Source organism: Labrus mixtus, chromosome 3 (genome assembly GCF_963584025.1).
Source record: "Labrus mixtus chromosome 3, fLabMix1.1, whole genome shotgun sequence".
Taxonomy (NCBI): Eukaryota; Metazoa; Chordata; class Actinopteri; order Labriformes; family Labridae; genus Labrus; species Labrus mixtus.
The window spans coordinates 14,420,163-14,445,824 of NC_083614.1; the positions used below are offsets into that span (position 1 = coordinate 14,420,163).

The following is a 25,662-nucleotide window of genomic DNA, read 5'->3' on the forward strand; positions in this document are numbered from 1 at the left end:
ACTTATTGAAGTTACATATAGGAAATTATGTCTGTAATTGTAGTTTCCAAAGGCTGAAATACACAGGAAACAAAACCATTACACATTACATGAATGCCATCTGGTGAATTATTCTGATGATTAAAATCAAGAGATAAGATATGTACATTTTAAGAATGATACTATGGCATTGCATAACTTTATATTATTATACATTATATCCAAATCATACATAGTGTTAAATATGATCTTGCTTCTAGGGATATGAACTGTATTTTAAAGTACAATGCAGAGGAATTGTGAAGCTCCTCTCTCCCTGTGGCTGACTCCCAGATGAGGATGAGTTGAGGACCTGACTAGAGCCGATTCATCATCCCTCACAGGTCATCCATCAGCGCCGGGCTGGGTGACAGATAAGGAAAGTTTAGGGAGCCCTCTGCTCCAAGAGACCCACTGGGTGCTCAGCCCAACATGTGCTCCAGAGAGCTTCCCGAAGAGCCATGCCGAGACCAGTTTAGTCTGTGCAATGTGCTGAAGAGAGACATTAAGAAAAACAGATAATAGGCAGGGTTAAAGTGTGTCTTTTAAAGTCCTGGTGAAATTGTAATCCAGAGAGGGAGAATTTAACCATACATTTACACTTCAACTGAGGTTACTGAAAATAAATTCTGGTTAGGATTTGTGGCTAACTTAATTTGTTTTTAAGATTGTGAAAAGAAGATGTTGAAGGTGATGGAAAAGGTAAGCAGATTTTTTTTGGACATCTATAGCAGGCAGCAGCTTGCTTTGCAAACACGTCCGGCCAACACTGACATTTGATCAAATATCCCTTGAATATGATTCAAATATGTAATCTTTGGCACTCTCATACTCAATGAATATTCAGTGTTTTTCAGAAATGGCTCAAAATGCCAGGCAACTCAGGCAAACTCCTTATAAGTGTCTTTCTTCAATTCTTCATTCTGTCTCAACTGGTCAAGCCTCAGCTTTCCACGACCACCTCCTTCATGAAAAATTGAGACCCAAATTTTGGATATTTTACAACCAATCAGATTTAATGAAAAATGTTGAGGTTTGACGCTACAGCACTTGACAGAACAAAGAAACGGAACACAACAAACATGGTTAAAAAGTCATAGACCATTTGAGACATTTTATTCCAAGCACTCGTTCTTGACCCACTGAAAATACCTTTGGGAGTCACCAGTTAAGAACTAATGTTTTAGATGGTCCAAGTCCAAGATTAAGAAAAAAGTCTAAGCACACTGACTCACATAGACAACATTATGATGTTTAGGCTGGTATGATGTATACCTGGTTCACTATCTTGGTTGAGTGTGCTGACATGCTAATGTAGTGGGAACGATTGTTAAGGTTTCTGGTTTGCTCTGGTGGTAGACATAGGTCAACTCGTGCCCTGGTCCGGCCACTTTAATTGACTTGAGCTTATTTAGTGCATCTGAGGCATCATGGCTATCTTTTTCCTTTGTCTCTGTCTGGTGGTTGCCACACGGTCTCCTCTTTGTGACTCTGTCTTAGGTAATGCGGTCAAAAGATTGTTCCAAGCGCTTGTTTTAGATTAGTCAAAGTGGTTTTGAATTTTCTGAATGACTGAGTTCAAGTGTTAGAAATAGTCTCCTACCTAGTATTCTTGTACTACAGGCCTACATTAGCTGCTGTTTTGCCATTAGCCAATTGCCTTTTACTGAAGCTAGTGTGTGGTCTGTTTTATCTGGTGTTTGTATTCGCCTGACTGATTCTAGAAAGTTTTTTTTGTATTTTTTTTTCTTTCTTTAATACTTTTGGCTAACCTCTTAATTGGGACTAGTAGCCAGCTTGTGGTGGGGGCTCGGCTCTCAGGGAGGTTCCATGCACAGATTGTATTTAAGAGCACTGGGAAATGGTAGTTTACACCTGTTTGCTGTGGTTGTTAATTTATAGGCAGTCTCCCTATCGCTGGCGTCCACTCACTTCCCCTTGCATTTTGTTAATTGTAATAATTTCCTGTTGGAAGTGTTTCTATCAAAGAATAAATAACAAAATTATTGTAATAAACTTTTTCATTAAGGATTTGAGCATCATTACATACCTAACCAATTGTATCGTCTTCCGAAACTTCCTGTGAACAGTTAATAAGGAATCATTAATAAATCAATAATCTATAACCAAATATATTAAAAGGAGGACTCAAACTGAAGTTATACAAGTGAAATTAAGATAAAACCTGAATACATACAATTGATCTACCAAAACTAAACAACAAAGGAACAGCACGCCTAAAGCCTGGTGCAACTTACAAAAGGCGCAAAAGTACTATATAGGTTTGACTTGGTGATATGGTTAAATTATAAACAATGGAATAAAGCATGATCAAAGCTATTGTTATTCATCCTCAATGTATTTTCCGGAATAAATACCTGGTAAAATACAATATGATCCCACTTAATTGTATGTTTACACTGAGATGAAAAAAAAAACACTTTTTCCGTTTACACCTCACATGACAGCACACAGAAAAGTTCACAAAACAGTTTTACATACTAAATTGACACAATTATTTGACATGACATACAACAGCTACATAAATGTTGTCCTCCTCATCCTTGTAAAGTTTTAGATGAAAGATATGGATTCTAAGTTTCATTCAATCCAGTACTTGTTGAGTTTTTTTCAGTTTGGACCACAGCTGTTGAAAAATACAGAACATTTTTTCCACCATTGCTGCCATGCTGCTTGTGTGTTTAAGCAAGGCCTATATTCTACTGTTAACTTTTCATGTAAATATTCATCTGTGCATGTGTTTTACATCTTGTTTGTATCTTTACTCTGGGTGTCCCAGCCGCACTGTCCTGCTACCTGTCTGCCCATCTGTTGAGTCCCTTCCTTTGATGCAGGGCAGTGGTGTGTCATCCAGATGTGGTAGCAGAAGAGCAAAGAGTTCAGTTAGTCCCCAGGGATTTTCCCCCTGAGCCCTTTGCACAGGAAGGACTGCTGGAAAGAGCCAGACAGCCCACATATGTGGGAACCTTGTCTTGACTACCTCTCCCTGTTCTGATCCTTCCCTCCATCATCGAATGATTTCCTTAGACTCGACTCCCCACTCGCACTTTCTGCAACTCCTACATGCATCTTCTACTTCATCCTTTTTTCTCTCTTTGACCTTTTGAACTCCAAAACATCAACATCATCAACATCCTTGGCTGGATTTAGTTAAGCAGCAAAGCACAACGATGAAGCAAAGGTTTAATTAATAACATCCATAAAGACAGGGGACTTGTTGTTGTTCATGGTGACTCAATATTATGACTCACTGTGATGACTCACGAAGGCACCAAAATGTAGAAGAACCATTGTCAATTTTATAATTTTACATCTGTTCTTCCATTGCTATTGTTGAGCGGGATGTCGTATAAAAGCCGATTGAATGAATCAGAAAATAGTCACGCCTTAGTCCACTGATGCAAACACAGCTGAAGTGGGTCAAGCTCTGTCTGCTGTGCTTGAAATGCCCTTTAGCCAATAATTGGATCATGTTTCTATGCTTTATAAAGAGAAATGAGAGTCAAAGCACTGATTTGATACCACTCAAAAACAAATCCATTATGGTGTTCTCATCCATGACCAAAACTCCTGAAAACCTCCCAAGACAATCAAACTGATCAACAGGGAAAACTTCACACTGTGAGGTGTGAGTGTACATAACTGCTTTGGGAAGTTTCAGGGGCATACTGTTCTGATATTTTCTAGACATTGCAGAGAGTTCATATGTGAAAACAGCCAAATGTTTCAGGTACATTGTATAGGATAATAACAAACAGCCTTAGCAGTACAGTGCTAGTAGAGACTGGAATTTTAATCAAAGCTAATAAAATATCAGGGTTTCTTCGTCATTTTTTTCTTGTCTTTTTTAATACTGTTTGAAACAAAACTCGAAAGAATCCAATTTTGGAAATTATCCTCAAATGCGTAAGACCGCAGCGGCCTGAAACACACACTTACATAGTTACACATAAATTAAAAGGAATTGGGAGTTACCTTGTTGTGAGAAGGAAAATTAGAATAACTTGAAAACTCTTTTCATCTCTCACAGTTTTCATTTGCGGCCCTGCTGCTGCCCTGTGTGAGGAGGCGAGCTCTGGTTTGGTCTGGAAACAGGATGTGGGCTGTGGAGCTGGGCATCTGCTACATGCCATTGAGTCTCTGGAGCTCATTTGCATAGTTTATTTGTGAGTGTGTGTTAAAAAATGTTGCTCCAATCAGATCCTTTTGTGCATTTGTGTTTGAGTAGTTGTCTATTGTCCGGTGGTGCATGCGTCTACATTAACATTTTGGGTCCATGCCCTCTTTTTATTGAAATGCATGTGTATAACAAATGTGTGTCTGTATGTGTAGATGTGTGCTTGTGTTTGTGCTAGTTCCCTCCCCTATTTCCAGTGTGGGCGTTTTTTACCGGCACAGCACCATGCATGGCATCCCCTCTGGCGCTGTCTTCGGCCCACCCTGGAATAGTTAGCTCAGCTCTCACTCAGACTGTTCTCAGCTTCACCTCTCCATTTCTCTTCCATTGGAGTAAAATAACTATGATATTTTCTCTTCTTTGCCACTACGTCTGCATCCATCAATCCATCACCTATTCAATTGCGTCCGATCACTGAATTTTGTCCACTAAACTCACCTGCACGCTGTCCTTGGCTGGGGGAAATTCACCAGCACCCCACCCAGAAACGTACAGAGTCAACCAACACAAACAAACATGAATCCAGGCAGAGGACAGGGTCTCTGCAGCCACATTCACCATCACACATAGTGAAGCCCATGAGTGATGATTGAGCGGCATAAGTCTACATTTTATTTTCTTGGAATAGCTACTGACTCTATCTTGAAACGATAGTTTGTTTCAGTGTGCATGTTTGCGATGCTAATTATGTTTGCCAGTTAATGGCAATTTCCATTACATGTTAGCTTCAAGCTAACAAACTGAGATGTACTTCCCGTTCCATCTGTGAGAAATTGCCCGCCCGAGAATAATGCACGGGCCGCTACTGATTTTGTTCATGGATTTTGCTGTTAACAGCTTTCTTTATATAAATGGGGAGATTTTGAAACATTCAATGCATCAGTAGCCTCCAATTGCTTTTACCTCACAAACTAAGGAAACCAATCCCACAAAGAGAAACTGAAGTATTTTGTACAGTGCATTGATAGATCTTATGGATAAAGTAGTTTTGAGTTATGAGACGCACAAGTGGCTCCAAGAACATTGCAGGGGCTGCAGTTTTCGTCTCCCAAACTGCTTTTGTAGGGTATTAACTATAAAGAGAACATGAGAGTTCAATTAATGAATGTTATGTCTGGACATGTAATACTCTTTGAAATACAGTCTAATCTTAGCTGCTGCCCTCTAATCCTTTTAGATTTACAGCAGGGAGCAGTTGGAGCCTTGTCTCTACCTCGGAGGAACATCATTAGGATGTCCACTGCTAGTAAAGAACTCTTATACCTTTTGTTTTATATTCTACTGAGAATTAATGATTTCATATTTAACGTTTTAACAAAGTGAGCATGCAGACTTTTTGTATTATGATATAGGGTTCAGCATTGTTTTATGAGGCTTCAGCAGGACAGAAACTGTGTTGTGGGGATACAGTTCGTGACTTTCTACTTACAAGATGCTCTCTCCTCAGGGCCTCCTGTCACTCTCCAGTGTCAGACTCAAAGGCCAAAACTGCTGCATCGGGCCTGCTGATGAAACACTGTCACCCCTCTATTGGTATTTTTGACAGAGTGACTTACTGGGTTGAACATATTGATGCCCGGGCTTTTGAGACTAAAGTTGATGTGACTCCTGTGAGGAGTATTTTAGCAGGTTATGAAACAGACAGAAAAAAAATACAGATATATCTGTATGAGTTACAAAAGTGGATCCATGAGCATAAAGACTGCCATGGGGTAAGTAGGTGTCATGCAAAGTGATTAATATCACTGCAGACAGAAACAGCACATGTTTTCTTACATCATCAATGGCAAAGACTTGTGATGTTACATTTAACTATGATACAAAAAAGCAAGATGATATCTTTGGTTAAAAAAGCAAAGCGATAAGACGTTTTCTTTTGTCCATTGGGATCCCCAAATTTGGCACAACCCAGCTTTAAAATTAACATTTTCAAATACCTCTGTGTTTCATAATACTTTAAACCTTATAGTGTGATAAATTACAAATACACTTTGGATTTATAGACTTTTTTTTCGATTGAAAATTTGCTCAAACACAAGCTCACTTGAGTTGTTTAAAATGTGATTAAGAACAAACTGGATATAAACTGCAATTGTAAGCATGATGGACCAACTAGCTTAGCTCCAAAGCTAAGGCGCACATTGTCATCAAACAACAGCAGTTTGTAGCATCACAGGACCCGTGAGAAAATTCACATCCACTGATTAGAAGCCAATCCTTGATGCTAGAGTGTAGGCTAACGTAGCAGCTCTTGTGTCACTTTATAAATCAAAACACAGAGTGTCAATTATTAGTGTGAATGCTAAGCATCTAAAATGTTTTCTATATGCGCAGCATGCATATTTGTCATGAATTATTGAGGATGTTGAATCTTTCCTTAGGACATGTTAGCCCTGACTACGTGTTTTAGTCTTTATCATGAAGGAGTATATTCATGTCATTCATCAGTGCACATTTATCACTTTTCTGACAGACTTTCTACCATTTCTAGCCTGAAACAGTACAAAATTGGTCAGAGGTGCAAGGACAAGGCTAAATCTACGACATCAGTAGTTATTAAACCTGGTTAACTTGATATTCCTCCGCCAGAAATGAGAAGCTTTTGACCCGGTATATCATAATGATAAATGTAGTTGTAAGCAATAATAAAGTGTGTATGAGCTAAACAAAGCAGAAGTTCAACAGGTGTTATGATAATTAAAGCATTGAAGGGAAAAGTTAAATGTTATCAGAGGATAATGTTATCATTGACCTAACATGCGTCAAAGACTCAAATTGAAAGCCTTTGATATTGGCCGTATGCTTTGCACTGTGTACTCACGGTCATAAACTTAAGGGTTAAATGTTTTTTTTCTGACCATAATTGTTTCATTGATTTTACATACATAGCTCCTGCAGTGGCACAGTAGACCATTAGTCCTGTAATAGCACATAAACATTTTAGACAATCACAAGGCAAACAGAGAAACACAATCGATGCCTCTCAGCCTCCAGAAACCTGATCCGGCACCTGGACTCCTTCAAAGAACCCTAGCACCTTTATGAAGGAGCCAAAAGAGAGACAGTGTCCCTTTAAGGGATAACTCACAGAGGAAGAAAAAAAAAAAAGCCTCAAAGAAGGAAGGAGAGGAGGTGTGTATGTGTACGTGTACTTGTTAAACTGATAGACACTTGGGAAAGAGAAAAAGAAGGAGAGAGAAAGGGAGGGAAGAGAGATAATCAGAAAGAGAGACAAAGAGGGAGAGACACAACATTGCATTAGGCACTAAGAGCCATTCCTCGCTCGCTAAAGGCTAATGCAATTGCCACAAGAAAGAGTGTCTCAGCGGAGGCTGTAAAAAAAAACTAGAGAGGGGAATGAAAGAGGAGAGGCAGGGAGGGAGGGAAGAATAGAGAGAGGGAGGGAAGGAAGGAGGGAGGGAGAACAGGCAGCTCTGCCTCCAGACTCTCATATGGACAGTGGATCTCTTGGGACAACTGGTGAAAGTCTCTCTCTGTCTCTACAGTTACTGGCTGGCTGTGTGAGTGGCTGAGTGTGGGCTGGGGCTCTGCTGTGTATCCAGAGTGATTTATCAGGTTTGCAGGAAGAAGACAGAGGGAGAGAGAGAGAGGGAGAGGGAGAGAGAGAGAGAGAGAAAGAGGGGGGAGACAATCCCGGTAGCAGTAACCAGGCTGCTTGCTGGGTGCGTTAACTCCAAATCTGACCTCTATGGGAAGAGAACAGCCTCCACTCCTCTTCTTCCCTCCTGGCAAGCTGTGGGAAAAAGGGGGGGGCAAATATTCATTTTGCCCCTCTCTGTCTGCTACACGCTGGCCCTTGGACCACTGGGACGCGGCCCTGGAAGGGACTGTTTGGCAGAGGGACATCAGCAGGGGAGACCCGGGCTCTGAGGATTGCACTTGGAACGATTCTTGGACCCGAAGCGGCACAGTTGGCACAGTCAGGCTGCAGTTGTTTAGTCAGTCATTAGCCAGTCAGATGGTTAGTTAGTCAGCCAGTAAATCGGTCAGTGGGGTCCCTCCCAACAGGGTCAACTCTTCCACTTTGTGCATATCCTCATCTGAACTCTGAGGTGACTCAGACTTACCAAGTAGGACCTGTGGGCATGGTGAGTGGCAAACACCCCTCTCTGTTTCACACACATTCTTTACCTTTGACTCTCTTTCTTCTGTGGGTGCAGCGTTCCATTTCTAAATTGCTTTGTTGTGTCTTCTTTTTGCTTTTCATGCTGCTCTCCTTTGGCTGCTGACTTGTCACAAACAGAACACAAGACAGCAGATTTGATCAAAGCCCGATGTTGTCTGATTTTATGCAGTTGTCATATTCTCGCTTTGATCTCTTGATGATGAGATTCAGGGAAGGCAGCGCATCTGTTAGTACAACAAACAAGTAGTTGGTTTTACAGCCGACATTGGCTTACCAAAAATAGTTCACGTGTGTGGTTTAATCTTGTTCATGAGATTCAAATGAAAAAAAAATCTATTTACTAATGCTTCTGAAGGGGGAAAACACTAGATTTTGTAATGCCAAATCATTCAAAACCTTGTAAATTATGAATAAACCTGTATGAAATGATGTTCTCTGTGAAAAGTAAAACAGATAATAGTTCATATACACACCTGCATGCCTGTTAACTGCTGTACCAGCACTTTTATTTTTCCAGCAAACTCATGACTGTGGGGGGTTTGTTGATCCTCATTATCACACCACTGTTTGGATAAAAAAGTTTGATGTGGTAAACTAGCCCTAAAGTTATGCACACAGAACATTTGAAAAAAAAAAAAAAAAAATTGTTCAAATATTTGATTGTGCTCCAAGGCTTTATCAGGGTCTCCTAAATCAGTGTGTTGCTCCCATGTGTTAAAGAAATGTGAGACAAGGATAAAGCTCATGCTTTTAGATACATTTTATACTTACAATTTGATATAAATTACAGGAGTTTAATATATAAAATGATAAAATGGCTGTGATGGTGGAACACATGAAAGACTACAGTATATTCCAGCCCATGCAGCATTTAGTGCCCTTTTGGTATTAATCCGAATATTAAATAAATGTTCATTACAACAGATGCCCTTGTATTACCAGACAGATCCAAAATAACATTACCTTTTTCTTTTTTTTTCTAACCTTAATTTCACCAGGAAAGAAAACTCATTGAGATCAAAAATGAGTGTCCTGGCCAAGACGGGTAGCAGCAGGTCCCTTGCTCGCATAAGAGCCACACAGTCTAATTAACCTTAAAAATAAAACTAACAGCTTTGGCAAAAAATAATTGGCTACCCAGTTTGAAACACAAAATAGAAGAAAAAAAAGCTGTAAGTAAAAGACATGCTGTTGAATGAAGTTTGTTATATATCACAACTACAACCAGTACAATTTTCATGTACTAAAATTCATGCAATGTGAATGAGTAATTTGCTTTTGTTTGTCAGGTTTACAGGATATACCCCGACATAAAGCCCATAATGCTTTGTGTCTGATACAGATGTAAGTAGGAAATGTATGCAAACTTTTTTTTTAAAAACAACACAGACGTCATTTCTACAGTGTATTTCTGTATTTGGGAGTCTTTCTGGCCGAATGGTCGCATTTCCTTTCTCTCAACATTGAAATCTAAACTCTCCTTCAGAATAAGTGAAACGCTGCATACTCACTATGCAGTGGCAGATGTTGACATGGGCGTTGTCTCGGGAAAACAGTGAACAGATGTTTGTTATTTGGGTTCAGCTCCTAATTTCGCTGTCATCGATAAAGTTTACGTGATTGTGAGCATGTGTGAGTGGATGTCTGTGTGTGGTATATTCTGCAGCAAAGCATGCACCTGTGTGACCTTACAGTAGTTTGTGTGTATGTGTCAGTGTCAAGTGTTGCCCTGCACTTTGTACATTCGGTTGTTCCTTTCAGATCAGCTGCAGTGTGTGTAGGCGAACAGGACAGCATGGCTTCCCCTCGGCTCTTTCAGCCCTGTCCATGCATCCACCACACATAATTTCTTTCTGAGCCGAAGCAATTACAGCACACATCCAAAGCCATCTAAGGCGGGAAACCAAATGAAGGAGCCTTTGATAGGCCCCGACTGATGCATATTTACTTTTTATGACCAACCAAGTAGTAAACAGCTTGCCTTGTTGGCTCTGGAGTGGAACTTTAAATACAGGCCGGTTCACACACAAACATGCAAATAAACACACACATGCACAAGACTTTTATGGAAATCTAGAGAAAAGCGTACAGCCATCTCTTCAGTGAGCACCACAAGAAATACCCATGACATTGCCAGCTCGATCTGTTTGCCAGTCATTGATTTCATAATCAGGTTTGTCGAGCTATGCCTTTTGTCTGCAGACACAGCAGCAGCAGCAGCAGCAGTAGCCTCCAATTGAAGCCATGTGTGGTGGAAAAACAGGCCTCAGTTTGTGGAGAACTTGCATGCTTGGAGTGGGAGGGAGCCTGCATGTTACAGAGGTCACAATGCGAACACGCCAACTCCTCTTCGCCCTCTCACACGCAATGCTGATGGAAGCATCTCAACTGTCAGTCAAGAGTCCCTCCCCAATCCTCCTTTACTCCGGCATTACCTTTACTTGAATTACATTAAATAAAGGCATCTACAGATGATGCTCTATAGCTTTTACCTCGATCTTTGGATTACAGATTTTAAGTGTCAAACTTGAAAAAAAAAAAAAATCCAGGTCGAATACAGGCAAGAAAGAAGAGCTTTTATTCTTAAAAGTGGTGTCTGAAAGTGTCAGGACTCTGTGTTCAGGGTGTGCCACAAATAAAAAAAAAGTGGTTCATTTAGTTCAGTTGGATTTGACACATCATTAGCATTCGTTCTGCTAATGGCAGCTCTGTTACATCCTCAGTGTCCTCAAATGAACCCAGCAGTCCACCGCTGTGTCACTCTCACACTATCTCACAGGCAGATAATGCTCAATCAATTCTGTTTTCCGTCATATTTTTTTCATCTTAAGTGCTTCTGTCTCCGTCCTTTTCTCTGTGTTTTACATCTCCTTTTTTCCTCCTTCATTGTCAGGTTTCAGAGAATCTTTCTCCTCTGGTCAAAGTGTAATCTCTGCATCCACAGCTAATAGCTAATAGCTGAGATAGCTTCTTATATCAGATCAAGAGATCGCCCACTCCACCCTTTAATGCAGTTGTGCCATTTCCTCTCATGCATTATAAAGGATCGTGTTCCTGTCAGATCATTTTTTTTCATTTCCTCATTGTTTCTGTGATATGTGAGCCAGTGCTTCTACAGAGATAACATTCAAATGATTCAGCACCAAGTACCTTTCGACGAGGGGAAAAAGAAATCCAAATATGTCTTATTCTATTTCATTCCTAAGAAAAGGTTGGTAATGATTGATTCTGCATGAAATTGCATCCTACTAAATAGCATTAAACTATATAAAGTGGATTATTGTTAATGGGACATGAGAAAAACTCCTGCTCCTTACACCAGTCCCATGTGAGGCTGGTTTATAAGGACTGACTGATCTAATGAGCTAAATAATGAAGTTCCAGCCAACAAGCACTGATCATTCCTTTAATGCTAACAGGGTCTTAAATTACAAAGATCTGTCAAGACGGGTCTCAGGTTTTACATCTGTGATCAACTCACTGTTTCTGATTCATTCAATGGGGGTTAATAATATAATTGCACTATATATTTTTTTTATCTTAGCTTATCCAAAACAAACAAACATTGTATTGTGATTTCTCACACCACTTCTGAGCTGATGGGTTTAAAGTGTTTCCAAGCTGTAAAACCTAAAACTGCAGATAAGATAGATCCATGCACAAAAAGTTAAATATGTAGCTCATGTCAAAAAATAAAGTGCAAGTGTTTTATTCTGGACATGAAGAAAATTCTCAGCTACGGTCATTGACACAGTCATTTGGCTGTTTGGATCAAATAAAGTGTATTATGTAGATAACAGATAGAGTCAGTAGAAATGTTTGTTGCAACACAAACATTCAAACTGGTCGCCTCCTCCTGGGTTCAGCGCTATCAGAAACACACACTCACTGCAGGGTTAGTGTGTACGTGTACTGCTTGTACTTGCATTGCAAGCTACTGCATGCTAGCACAAGCTAACAAACGGTGTCTGGTACCTGCCTGTCAAACAGAAAGTAGGCCAATTCTGCGTCCGCAGGAACGTGCTTCATCTGCTTGCCATTTTGCCTCACTATGATTAGATTTTTTCTTCTTTGCCACTTGGTCCGCGTCAGTCATATTTGCCGGTTTGAATAATGTCCAAACGCTGAATTGTATTCACTTCTCAAACTCACCTGCATGCTGTCATTGGCTGGGGGAAACACACAGAAATGTCCCAAGCCAACCAACACAAAGTAAATAATCAAAATCCAGGCAGAGGACAGGGTCTCTGCAGACAACAACACACATGTATGGAGGCCCATTGGTGTTGATTGAGCACATAACTTTTGGATAAGTCTTTATTTTACTGACTCTACCTTTAAAGGTCTGCTAGCCAGCAACAGATGCACTGACGTTAACTTGTGTCATTTCTGTTATTTTTCACTCAAGTGGATTCAATTTCAACCTAGGAAGTTCGATTTGCACCCAGTGCTGCCTTTACCTGATTTTACTCAGTTGAAGGACATATATTTCACTCTTTGTTCTGTCTGAACACAGGACAAGAGAGACATTTTGCGCTTCCTCATGAACAATTGCAAACACTTTTTCTCACTTCTGCAACGGCTTGGATAGTGTTGACTTTCTGTTGACAAATTGTTGGCAAAAAGTAACACACAACTTGTCTAGTGATTTATTTTCCATAAATGTAGCTTTGACATTTTTTTGGGGGTAGTGTATGGGCTTCACACTTTTCTTTCGCACGTATGCACACATTCTCACCCACTGTATGTTTCTCTGCATGTTGTGCGACACTTCGTGAGAGCAGTGTGAGAAACACAGTGACACCTGTGTGTGAGATGCAAGGTGACGTCAGAGCTGCAACTGGGTTAAGGTGTGCGGTCATGACCACAAACATAACAACATCTCATGAGCAAAACACATGCCAAAAACAAAAGAAAAAAAGACAAACTGCTCTCTGTAAATGGTGTGGGAAAAAAATGTTGTGAGAGGATGTTACTGCAAACCAAAGAAACTATGATATGTTTATATATGGATATTCACGTGTATAAGTGTGGTGTACATTTTGTGAAGCTGTTCAGGCTTCTTTGTGTTTTCACACCACTTGAGCTGAGTATTATTTCTACTCTCCTTTGTCATTTTACTAAACAAGCAGTTCCTCCAGGCTGCACGAATGAGGTCATTTTGTTCGCCTGTTACTGCAAACCTTGCACTTTCTAAATGTGGTGACATGTTCACACCTTCAGCCTTGTGTACCATAATAAACTTCCATCAGGCTGTAAATTATGTTCCGTTGGGTTCTTGGGATGTGGGAGTGTCATCATACTTTCACAAATGAAAAAACAATTTTCTATTGCATAAAATAAATCATGTCAAAACTGAACACTCACGCAAAAATGGCATATTTTCTCGACCAGCTTCTTAGATGTGAAGATCTGCTGCTATTCTTTGTCAAATAAGGGGCGCTGGTGGCGCATTGGTTATTACGCACGTCCCATGTACAGAGGCTATAGTCCTCCAAGCGGGCAGCTCAGGTTCAAATCCCACCTGTTGCTCCTTTCCAGCATGTCATTCCCCACTTTCTCTCTTCCAGATTTCTGACTCTATCCACTGTCCTATCTCTACAATAAAGGCACAAAACGCCCCCAAAACAACAACAACAAAAAAAAACCTTGCTAAATCAAATTCTTTAATATTATACCATGAGGTCGTAGGAGTTGTTGAATAACTTCATGGTGTTCTCCCCTCTCGTTTGTATTATGTGTAATGTGCAATATGAGAAATGTGCATTTGTATTAAATTAAAGCTATGACTTGTATGTTCTACTGTGTTGTACACATTGTTGTTAGTTTGGTGTTTTTATTAGTGGAGATAGCTAAATGTGTGAAGAATTAGAGTTCAAGAACAATTTCCTTAAGAGAATAGTTTTGAGAATCGTACCGTATCATAGCATATTGTACCATGTCATACCATAGAGTATCACACAGAACTAAATCACAAGGGTGGTATCGGATAGTTAGGGTATTGTATGTATTTATCTATAGGTTACTGTCAATGGGATACTTGGCTCTGATGTGAAGCTATACATTTGTTTTTCTTTTTCTATATTCTGATGCTTTAAAGGCAAAACAATAAAACAATTTTTTGATGATAACTTGATGATCAAAATAATTATCAGCGGCTGTCCTAATGGAGTGTGCTAATGAATTGTATTTGACCTTCTAATAATCATTACAGTATCAAACATGTGCTGTTAGTGCCACCCTGTCATTGAGCGTGCTTGCCAAATATATGCCACCTCTCTACAGTCTTCATTTTGCCTTTAACACCTAAGTCACCAATCAGTTATTTCCCACATAGAGCTTTCACACCCAGCAAGCAAACACTGACTCACACACGTCAGAGGGCATGACCGCTCCCTTTGATTCACTCACTATCTCTGTTCTTTTCTTTCACACACTACACATAATAAATCACGCTTGGAAATATTAAACACACGCACACACAGAAACACACACATGCACTGAGGCAGTTCCTCTTTTCCTACAACTATATAGCGAAGCACAACTTTGTGTTCCACGTCTCACAATGTAGACAAAAATATTTATTCATGATTCATGTGCGGGGAGGAGCGAGCTGTTAACGCCGTTTGACAGCACAGACATATTTCTCTGTCTGGAAGGATTCTTCACGCCTCTGTTATGTTGTACAACTTATACTGTGGCACTGCACATGAACAAGTGCTGTATAAGACACTTAGTTCATTTATAAACAATGTAGGGATGCCAACGAGGTCATGGCGGAGAACACTTGGGTTTTTATGAACCTGCAAGTGTGGACAAGAGTACGGCTTTGACCTTTAGAGATGGGATTGTGGGTTTTACGTGTCATAGTGAAGATGCCATGATAATAGTGCTTTTGTGCTATATTGTGTATCTGTTCAAATCATTTGTATTGCATGCTTTGCTCTGAAAGTTTCTCCAGTAAGATCATAAAAAAGGGAAAGAAAATTCCCTTTTTAAGATCCCCCCCCCAAAAAAACCAGACAAATTAAGATTTCCCTATTGTAATGGAAAAATGTTGAAAGGGGTACTGTTGAGTCTCAGCCCTCACATCCTCCTGACTGCTCAACAATACTGTCATTATTCCTTCCACACTAGGGTGGGCCTGGAATTTTCCCTGCAAAACAGCATAAACAACAACAACAAAAGATAATAATACATGCTGACGTTCCAATTTCTTCAGAAAAGGGGGGGGGGGGGGGGGGGGGGGGGGGGAGAGAGAGCTTGAAAGAGTTGTTTTTATTTCTGTGTCTCTGCTTGTGGACCCACCCGGCAACGTCACGTCGTCTCTGACCTGAAATCCCCTCATATAATGTGACAAAGAGGAAAAACAGAACCCTGTCCATTTGATGTACTTTGATTTTTAATTGGTAAAACAAGTTCCAGATCTCCTTATGGTGCACTTTCTCCCCACCTGACGTCATACAGATGGAGTATTGATACTTAAGAGCACCGGGCCGTTTGTATCGACCATGCTATTTTGAACAAGCAGTGTTTTCTTTTGCTCCTGAGATGCTTTTAAAAAATACTGAGCCGCTAGCTGGCACTGCGTGTTCCAACTAAAACTCCACATCTGCTGCGTCCTGCTGATGTGTGCAGAGGAGCAAGTCTGCAGAGTCATTCCTCACGTCACACTAATTTAATATTTTTTCCTTACAGAGATAAGTTGTATCATCTTCCATCCAAAGGGTTACAGGAGTCGTTTGAAGTGCATCATCGATTATCATCAAATCACTTCAGGTTCCAAGACAGAGGTTTTTTGTTTAGAGTTTCTAACGATTAATGTCTCTCTCTTTTTTTTTTTTGTACTTTTCTTTTAGGTCACAGGTGCTCCACAGCTGCTGTAGATGGACGGAGGCATCTGGAGCCCAGGAGGATGCTGGAGCAGATACAGAGGGCAGAAGAAGGGCGGAGAGGTGCGAAGTTGATCCCCCCGCTGTGGTGGGGAGGGTTCCTGGCACCGTGATTTGATGCACAAAGAGAAACAAAAATCACATTGCCAGGGATTTCCACTCTTTCACAGCTTAGCAGGTGATCGCCTTATATTTCCACAGTGGGAAGCTTTTTGTATGGAAGTCTTGGTTGTTCTGTTTCTTATCTTTTATTACCTGACATCAGAAGTTGTTTAAATCATGAACAGTTTTTAAGGGGAAATTGCCATCACCTCTCAATGGACTTCAAGCGGTTATGGGATCAGCTTTTCACATGAAGAGCTGTGAGAAAACTCACACAACACACTTAAGCATTAAATCTTGCAGTTTCATGTGCAGCTGTCAGAAACCTAAACTGTCCTGACTGATCTCACCTTTCAAATTCATCCAGAAAGTAGATGTTAATGCATACAAAAGTCACACAGCATTACATGACAGAGCAACATTTTTTCTTTTGGTAAGATCACATTTCAGCTCTTCATAAACACAGACACCATTTTAATTTTTTAAAGTCAAGGCTGGGATCTTCCATTGGTGGCGCCATCTGAAACACAATACAAGAGAGCCCCATTTAAGGCAAAGCAAAACTCAACATCATAAGCACTTAAGGCTTCGAAAGCAGCCACCCTTTACCACTGAGCAGTCACGTAAAGGTCTGCGTTGCGTCTCTGTTCCCTCAAAAGCCATCCACCCACTTGCTAAAGGCACAGAGCTTAGCTAATTGGTGAGCATTGATCCCTGCTATGTGTTGTTCACAGTGGCTAAGTTCAGTGCCTGAGGTGAAATAGTTGATTCGGCGGAGGGGATTTGTTCCGGTGAATGGAAAGAACTTGATGATCTCGGATATGAAGAAAGGAGGGGCGGAAGGAGGAGAGGGGTGACGAGAGATTAGGTGGAGAGGGAGCAGGGAAGTTGGGAACACAGAAAGGCTAAAGATTGTGGTCCCGTGTAGGACCTATTTAGGGTTAAATGTGTTAATGTGGACCAAACGCAGGTTTACGATTGTGCAATGCGTTCCAGACGTGAGACAAGCTGTCCTGTTCTTTTATCGTGTTTCAACTGAAGCAACAACTGTGTAATGGATTTGGCAAGAATCATCATGCATACTTAATATATTTGAAAGCGCGTTAGTGAGACAGATTGACCCAGGTTTGATGTGGATGAAAAAAAAATGCCACAGTTTGTATTGCAATTTGAGGAATGTGGTGCTAAATGTCAGACACGTACGGGCATGCCAAGTTCATGTCCAATAGAGTTTGCTCAGGACTGGTGTGCCAGTATTTTGGTGTCACGTGCCAGCCTGGACAAGCATGTTGGAGAAGAAACCTGAATTAATCTAGTTAATAATTGAATAAACACCTCCCTAACTGATTTTTGTTGCCCAATAATGATTGTAACTTTGCAAGTGTGAACTGTTAAAACAGCATTTTCATCCGATCTGACTACAGCTACAGTTTGTGTCAATATCAGGCTTGGTACATCATTCACATTTTTTGAGTGTGGATTTACAGGTTGCATAAAAAAAGAAAAAAAGAAATCATTTTTTTCAAGCAGATCAGGCTCCACAGCACAGTGAATTCCCTCTAACTTTCATGCTGCATATCCGGTTGATCTTTTTGTTACAGCTTTTGAAATGCACAAAGATTGCACTCTGTAGTGTGAAACGGAGCAATGTCTGGGCTGTGCCCTCCCGTGCCTACTGAACTGGTATCAGTGTTTTACCTGAAAACTGGCTCAGTTCAGCAGGAACAGGAGTGGAGCCCACCCACCCGCCCACCAGCCAGCTGGATCAAGGTCCCATGTTATGTCTCCAACGTTTATTGCATGTACAGAAAGAAAGCTCTGCCAAGTTTCAACAATACTTTTGGATTCCGTTAACCATAACCACAACAAAACATTGGTACACATTTGCCTCAGTCATTGACCATGGCTTGATACAAATCAAACCCCAGCCCTTCAATCTGTCGAATAATGGCACTGAACCCTGAAGTCTACGTAAAGCAAAGCAGTTCCAGTTAGAAGTGGGTGCCTCATGCTTAAATATGAATATTTCATAAGCAGATTTACCATATTTTGCTTGATAGGTAGGCCCTGGCATCCTGAGCCACTTTTTGCATACTGTTACATACTGATGCAGTCGATCTTGTTGTTCTGCTCAGCCTTCATGTTTATTTCAGTATTCTCCCCTTGAAAAGACCGTAAACACGTCCCTCACTCATTGCCTATCTCTCTTTTTCTTCAGTCTTCCTGCTGCTGTCAATGGCCAGACTAAGACTGGAGTTCATTGTCAGGTAATCCCAGCGTAATGTCTGCTATGCCTATATAATTGATGTCATCCAGCAGTCCCCACTATCAGTAACTGGGAATGCGTGTAATGCTGCTTCCTCCACACTCTCCATTTAACTCACATTCACCAAAGGAAAGCTTCATCTTGACAATTTCATACCCACAGGAAAATGAAAGCTCATTAGTGAGCATGATGAATATGCTCCTATGCAAGAACTCCACTGATCATGGCTGGCAGTATAAAATTATATTTGTGTTGCTTTTGAATGTCTTAAGGAAAAATTTTCCATTGAGCCCTTAAGGACATTGCCCTCAAAAGGTTAGAAAGCTATTTTTCACTGTCATCGGTGTGGCTCTGGCTTTGGGGGCAGTCTTTCAGCCAAGTGGTACCAATGACTATTAGTCCATGATTTGTGTAAGCATTTAGTCAAACTGAGTGTAGAAGACAATGGTCCATGAATTGCATTATTCTAAATGTCAGTAAGTTTGTAAGTACTTCATATCATTTCATGCATGATTAATTATAATGTTACAGGTACAACCCAATGTTCAATTTATTACAAACCCAAGATTCAATATAATAAAGATGAAATGAGCCTGAAAAAGAATTGTAGCATTGCTTTTTTCAATTCACTATTCTAGGTTAACATAATTTATACCCAGGGGAGAAACAAATATGTTGCAGCTGGAAATAATGAATAAACAAATAAAAATAAACTTTAAAAACACAACACATGTGCTGGTATTGCCGTATGAAATGGTTAGGACATGTGGGTGTTTCAGAAGGTGGGTTTTCAATTGAAGAATGATCATTTTACAGGTTTTTTTCCGCAAAGAAAGAAACGATTATTCAAACCTAGTCAGATTGTGAGTAATTGGATATCTTCCTTCTCCCACACACTCTTTTTTGTGTCAAAACTGGTTGCCTACATTACCCACAATGCAGCTGAATTGAAAACAGATGGGTCAGACATTGAATGTGATATGGTATTCAACAAGAAGCTAATGTAGAAGCTGCTAGGGAACAGATTAAAGAGGTTTGGCAAGGACTCATTTGTCTTATCCAACATCGGATAGATCTTGCAGCGATTTAAAGGAATTGCCAAAAAAGCTTTATGCATTTTTCTCATTTACAGCTATTCAAATGTTGTAGACCTTTAAAATGACATACAATACAAATGAACAGTTAAAGCTCTGGCGAGCAGGTTCTTCGACGATAATGAAACAGAGCTAAATGAATATTGATGCCCCTTAATGATGTACAAAGCCAAACGAGACCATCAGCAACACGATTGATTCTTTCTTCATTGTTCTTTTAATGCCCCTAAATGCTGTCAAGGGGTAAGTGTCAGACAAGCATATTAAAAACATGCTGAAACAGCCTGTTTTTCATTTTCCGAACCAAAGAAGAGTGATACATTTCAATGGTAGTTTATGAATGCTGGATGTCAGAAAATACTACATAAAGATGTATAGCTTTGTCCACAGGGGGCGCCAAAATCAAAACAAACTGTGAGTTCCAAACAGAGCTTTAGGACATTTTTTGAATCCAAATGATAAAACAAGGACCAATTTGAAAATTTGAGACTAATTTGAAAAATAAAAATCTTGGACTCAGGATCTTTGTTTTTGATGTCCTTACCATGATGATAATGGTTTGCTGAAACTCAGTGTTGTAGTGGACAGTTTCTTGCAAAATGTAAAAGTTAAAAATGCACTTTCTATTTGGGTTTTCCTTGTTACCACTGGTTGCAAACTTTGACATCAAAAGCATGAAAATACACATTTTAGAGTTCTCATGACAATACACGTTCACAGGGCCAGGAAAGATATCCAGACCAAGGCCTACAACTCTCCATGGGGATGTCAGTTGCTCTTTTATCTTCAGCCCTCAAAGGCGGACCAGATTTCATGATGGGTCTGCTTTTATTGAGCCTGATCTGCTTTTCTTGCCCTCTCTGCCATTCAATCAGCATCTGTGCGGTTCTCGCCCATGGCTGTGAGCTTGGCTGCGTAATATGGTTTAGAGCTGAGCAAGAACATCTGTTCTACAAAGCTTCAGCTTCTTCCATTCCTGAGGCCTCGTGGAAAAAACCCATGGCCAGCGTTGATGCCGCTGCTGCAGCAAAGGGCCAACAAACCAGCAAGCCGCAACTTTCAGTCCCATGTATTACTATATGGATCTGATTTCAACAGAAGATGGTATTTATTGTCAACAACTGGTGCTTTGTATAGATCTTGTCATCATTTTTGTTTATTTTTTGAGAAACATGCTAATTGTACTCTTGCCAGAGTTAGATGAAAAGAATGATACCCTAAAATTTCTAAAGACTCATATTGGTTAAATCAAAAGCAACCTTGAGCTGGGTGGGAAGTATTAGCTTAGCACAAAGACCAGAAACAAATGGAAATAGCTAGCTAGGCTTTTGTCTCAGAAACTCAGAAACTTATACTTCAATCCTTGCTTGCAAAATCTGTAAAGAAACAGAAATGTAAAAACAACTGGTTAATTTTCAGGGGGATTATTTCTGGATGTGATGACTTGACCTGAAGCCTTTTTTAGACTGCTATACCTCCAGGAAACAAGCTGAGTCTGTAGTTGTCCCCTGACATTTTTTGTTAAGGTTGGTGAGCAAGAGCGTATCATTTTATTGGGGGAATCCTTAGCTTAAAATTTGACTAAAGTAGAGAAAAATATGGATGTTGGTCTTTCAGTAGCTAGCATGGCTATAGGTATGATAAGCTTGTCTCCTTCAACTTCAACTTTACTTTATTGTCCCCGAGGAGAAATTTGTTTCGCAGTCAGGTGAGAACAACAGTGAGAAAAAAGACAAAAAAAAACAAAAAACAACACAGGCACATAGAATCAGACAATAGAAACAACAGACACCGTGAGAGGCATTAAATACAGAAATACAGGAGTTCATCAAGTAACAACAGAAGACTGAGAATGTATAAAAAACGTCCATAAAACCATCATCAAAACCAAAATAAAAAACCTGTGATCAGTCATCAGGGTCGTCATTGGAGTTCAGAAGCTTGATGGCCTGAGTAATAAAATAATTTTTCAACCTGTTGGACTTTGCTTTTGGGAATCTGTATCTCCTGCCTGAAGTCAGAAGCTCAAACTCACCAGACAGAGGACGTCGAGGACACTGTATGATGTCTCGAGATTTAGCTGCATCTCAATTTTTGAAGGTGAGAGACAGATCAGGGAGAGACAGATCAGGTCCACAATTTTGGTCCACATGGAAATATCTTACCTTTAGAACTACATGGGACATGATCATACACCTCAAAGTCTCTTGTGCAGATCTGGCCAAACAATTAGACCATGTTGATTGCCTGAGTTTTATTCAGCATAATATTTGGGACTTTTAAACAGAGCTAGGCACACTTTTGTCAATCGGTTAATCATTAATTATCAGCATTATTTTTTTTCTATTAACATTTTGCTAAGCATCACTAATTTATCAATTTATCTTTTCAAGTAATAGTTTGTCATCCTAAGCACCTACCTTATGAGATAACTGGATGTGCGAACACCTCCTTAAAAAACTCTGTTAACATTTTGACATGGACATTAATTATTAGAGAAAAATAAATGATCAATATGACCCAGGAGGCAAACAGAAAGTGGTACATTTGGTTTCTGTTAACGTCCAAACCCTACTCTAACGTGGTAATATGCATTGCAGACAACCTAAGCAAATTGCACGACGCCTCCTGTACTTTAGAGAACAAATTAAATAGTGACAGGCACTCCTATTGTGAAACGCTGATTTGAACTACATGAAGGCACTTCACCGCTAGAGTGAAGAAAGTGGTGATTTATCAAAAAACTTTCTATTATTAGTAGATTTTCAAAACAGACACATTTTTGAGTTTTTTAAGTCATCGTGGCCTTTAAGAACACTTATCAAGTGTCATTGCGAAAAGCAGATTTTTATTTTTTTTGATTTTATTTTACTGTTTTTTTACAATGACTTCATTTTTATTGTCAGAATTAACTAACTGCTATTGAAGATATCTTGTACACAGATCGAAAGTCAACGTACTACAAATTTTGATTATCTTTGCACATCTCCGCTTTTAAATATTTCTTCAGCTTTTCAAAATGAATCAGCCTTTCAGTCTAAATAAGACTTCAAGTTACTGTCGTAGAGGCCTGGAGGGTAAAAACCAGCTTTGGAAAGTGGCTGCTACTATTAAACACTCTGTGGAGCTGCAGAACAGACTTGTTCATTTTCCATCCTTTCAAAATGGTGCATATTTACTTCACCTGACAACCTCAAAAGAACAGATACTAAGATCAACTGCAGGTTTTGTGTACTTGAAACCCTTATACAGCACCTGGTACACCATGAATCACTAAAAACAGCAAAGTCGTTGACAGAACTTCACTTCAGTGATGTTTACATATATCTAGAGAGCTCACGAAAGTATGTACTGCTTTACGTATTTTTTGGCTAGGTCAATACAGCAATAAAGCTGTATGGGAAGTGAATGGAAAGAAAATCTTCATCAGCAAAGCTCAAGGTGTGCTAATTAGCTAGTTAACGTTACCTAATGAAAATATAAGGATCATTTGGGATTCTATTGAACTTCAACACCAGGCTTGTCTCTAATTTGTTGCTTTTAACAACTGTCTGGCATTTAAAATAACAATAATAATAATAATAATAATAATAATCTAGTAGGTGGCAATTTAGAGACCAGCAACTTCTGCATAGCATGGAGTAGTTGAAAGCCTTACTTGAGCGTGTGATGATGTGTGAAAACTATACAATGAATTGATTGTCATTAAATTTGACACAATTATTAAAATCTTGAATAATAGTGTGAAAATGTTAAAATGCTAAGTCACTAAACCAAGATGGTGATTTCTACAAATATTATGTCTGCTCAACATCAACATGTTTGTCACTGGGACCATACTAGCAAAGGAATGCTTGCCTTTAGATAATCGCTGTTCCCACAATCCTTCAGAGCCATGAGCATGGCTGTACCATCCCTGCCTCTTAAATGAGGCCCCTGCAGGGCCACTCTCTGCGGTAACCTGCATCGGGACTGAAAAAAAACTTTTCAAAACCAAAGCCGAATCATCATCCTTGGAACATCTTTCACAACACAATTAGTTAAGTGGTCACGGTGCTCAGCCAAAGCACAGCAAGAATGAGAGAGGGGATTAAGAAAAGAAAGAAAACATGCCCACATACATTCCCAAGGTTGTGAGCAAAGTCACTGAGGATGGCCGACATCCAGCCCTCAAGAGAAAACTTGCTGTCTCTTCTTAAAGGGGATTTTTATCCTTATGGAGCAGGGTTTTTTTCTCCTTTTTCTTAAAGGTTAATGACAGACTTTCTTGACTGCTCGCCTCTGTTTCCGCTGTGCCTCTATCTAGAATCTGATAAAAAGGAAACAGCTGCATCCAGCCATGGAATAGATTTAAAGACCCCCCCCCCCCCCCCCACATACACCCCTATTGGCTGCAGAGTATGTCTCACCAGTAAACAATCTTCTGTGAACCTCTCAGCAGTTTTTTAAAGATTCTCCCTTATTCCCTTTTGATCTCTGTGTTTAGGGAATGAAATCATTTTATGGTATGTGTTAATGTATTAAGTGAAATTATGGAGAACATGAATAACTTTAAACTATGGACAAAAAGTAAATTAATTAATTTCTAAAAAAGACGGTAGAGAAGAACATGATGTTTTTTTGGGCATCCTCAAGCAGGATTCCTCAACCAGGTGCAGTTGCCAGAAACATGTGAAGAAGAAAAAAAAAAGGGCTTGCATGAGAATGTTTGATTTTTTTGTGTGGACATGCAGCAAGAATGCCCGTCCTACTCTTTATGTTGCTGCTTGTTGATGAACGCATGGTGTCAGGAGAAAAGCAAGGTTGATTCATTGGGTGTAATTGTAACCACAACATTCAATATTTGCACAGTCATTATTGACGTCTGGATGTGGAACAGGAAGCTGTAAGAAAGCCAAATAAACGTAATATTTTCTTTGGGAGTTTCAGTCCTCTGGGTTAAATTAAGAGAGTTTCCAGATGCTGCCAGTTTATGAAATCATCCTGTGCGTGAATGAGAAAGACCAGATAACGTCTGAAAAGTCTGACCCAGTAGACACCTGACTGTGTTTGTCTGTTTCATATCACTGAGTCAAACGCATTAACTGAAAGTCCATAATAACAACAGATGCATGAGCACACGCCACAAATACAGCTCGAAATGGTTGGTTCGACATATCATTCAGTCCTTTCAAGATTTTGAGGGATTCTCTGTAACTGTCGCCCCCTAAAACTCCTGAATGCATGGCACCTTTTTTTTTTTTTTAAGTGCAATGCATGTTGCCATTTTTTAAAGCCTTTTCTTTTCAATTAATTTGTTGGAGAATAGATTATTTTGAAAATATGTTTTGAAAGTGGTGTTCTAAGTAACCTACCAAAAGAGGAACAATTGTTCTAACAAAAATACGCTTTAATTTTGGATAAAGAAGGGGAACTAGGACATAATTAACAAAAGGTTTTTGTAGCTCCAAATGACCAAAAGAAAATGTACATGTTGTTCTTTAAAATGTACTGCGCTTAACTCATTATTTTGTGTCTACTTTGCATGTACAAAAGTATTAATGAGGGACCATGGGTATAACAATCTCACTGCACAATGCCTGGTCAACTGACCAATCAGAGGCATTCATGGTATGGCTGAGTTGGTGGCTAACAGCTATCAACAACAACATAAAATAATATATATTATTGCAAGAATACATCATGTATTGAGTGTACAGTCTCCAAAAAAGTCAATGGACATAATTGAAGGCTGGGTAAAGCCCAGTGACCGGCTGAATTTGTGTTAATTGTTGTGATCTTGATTGCACCTTACACACTTGTTCTAACACGTAATCAAAGCTCGTGGGTTGCCTCCGGTCCATTGTAGGAGTTGCATTAACAAGAATGACAAACAGCAATAGAAGATGTTCAGTATTTTAACAAAAATATTAGCTTGCAGTCCTGTTGAATGGATCCATCAATCA

General features: G+C 39.7%; 1 long non-coding RNA gene across 1 annotated transcript; it reads left to right on the forward strand.

Annotated features, from left to right (window-relative positions):
* Window positions 1–7,651: 7,651 nt before the first annotated feature.
* LOC132959773 (uncharacterized) lies at window positions 7,652–19,227 on the forward strand. The gene is made up of 2 exons (XR_009667096.1): window positions 7,652–8,325; window positions 16,223–19,227. It is a non-coding gene; the product is annotated as an uncharacterized LOC132959773 (long non-coding RNA).
* Window positions 19,228–25,662: the final 6,435 nt, after the last annotated feature.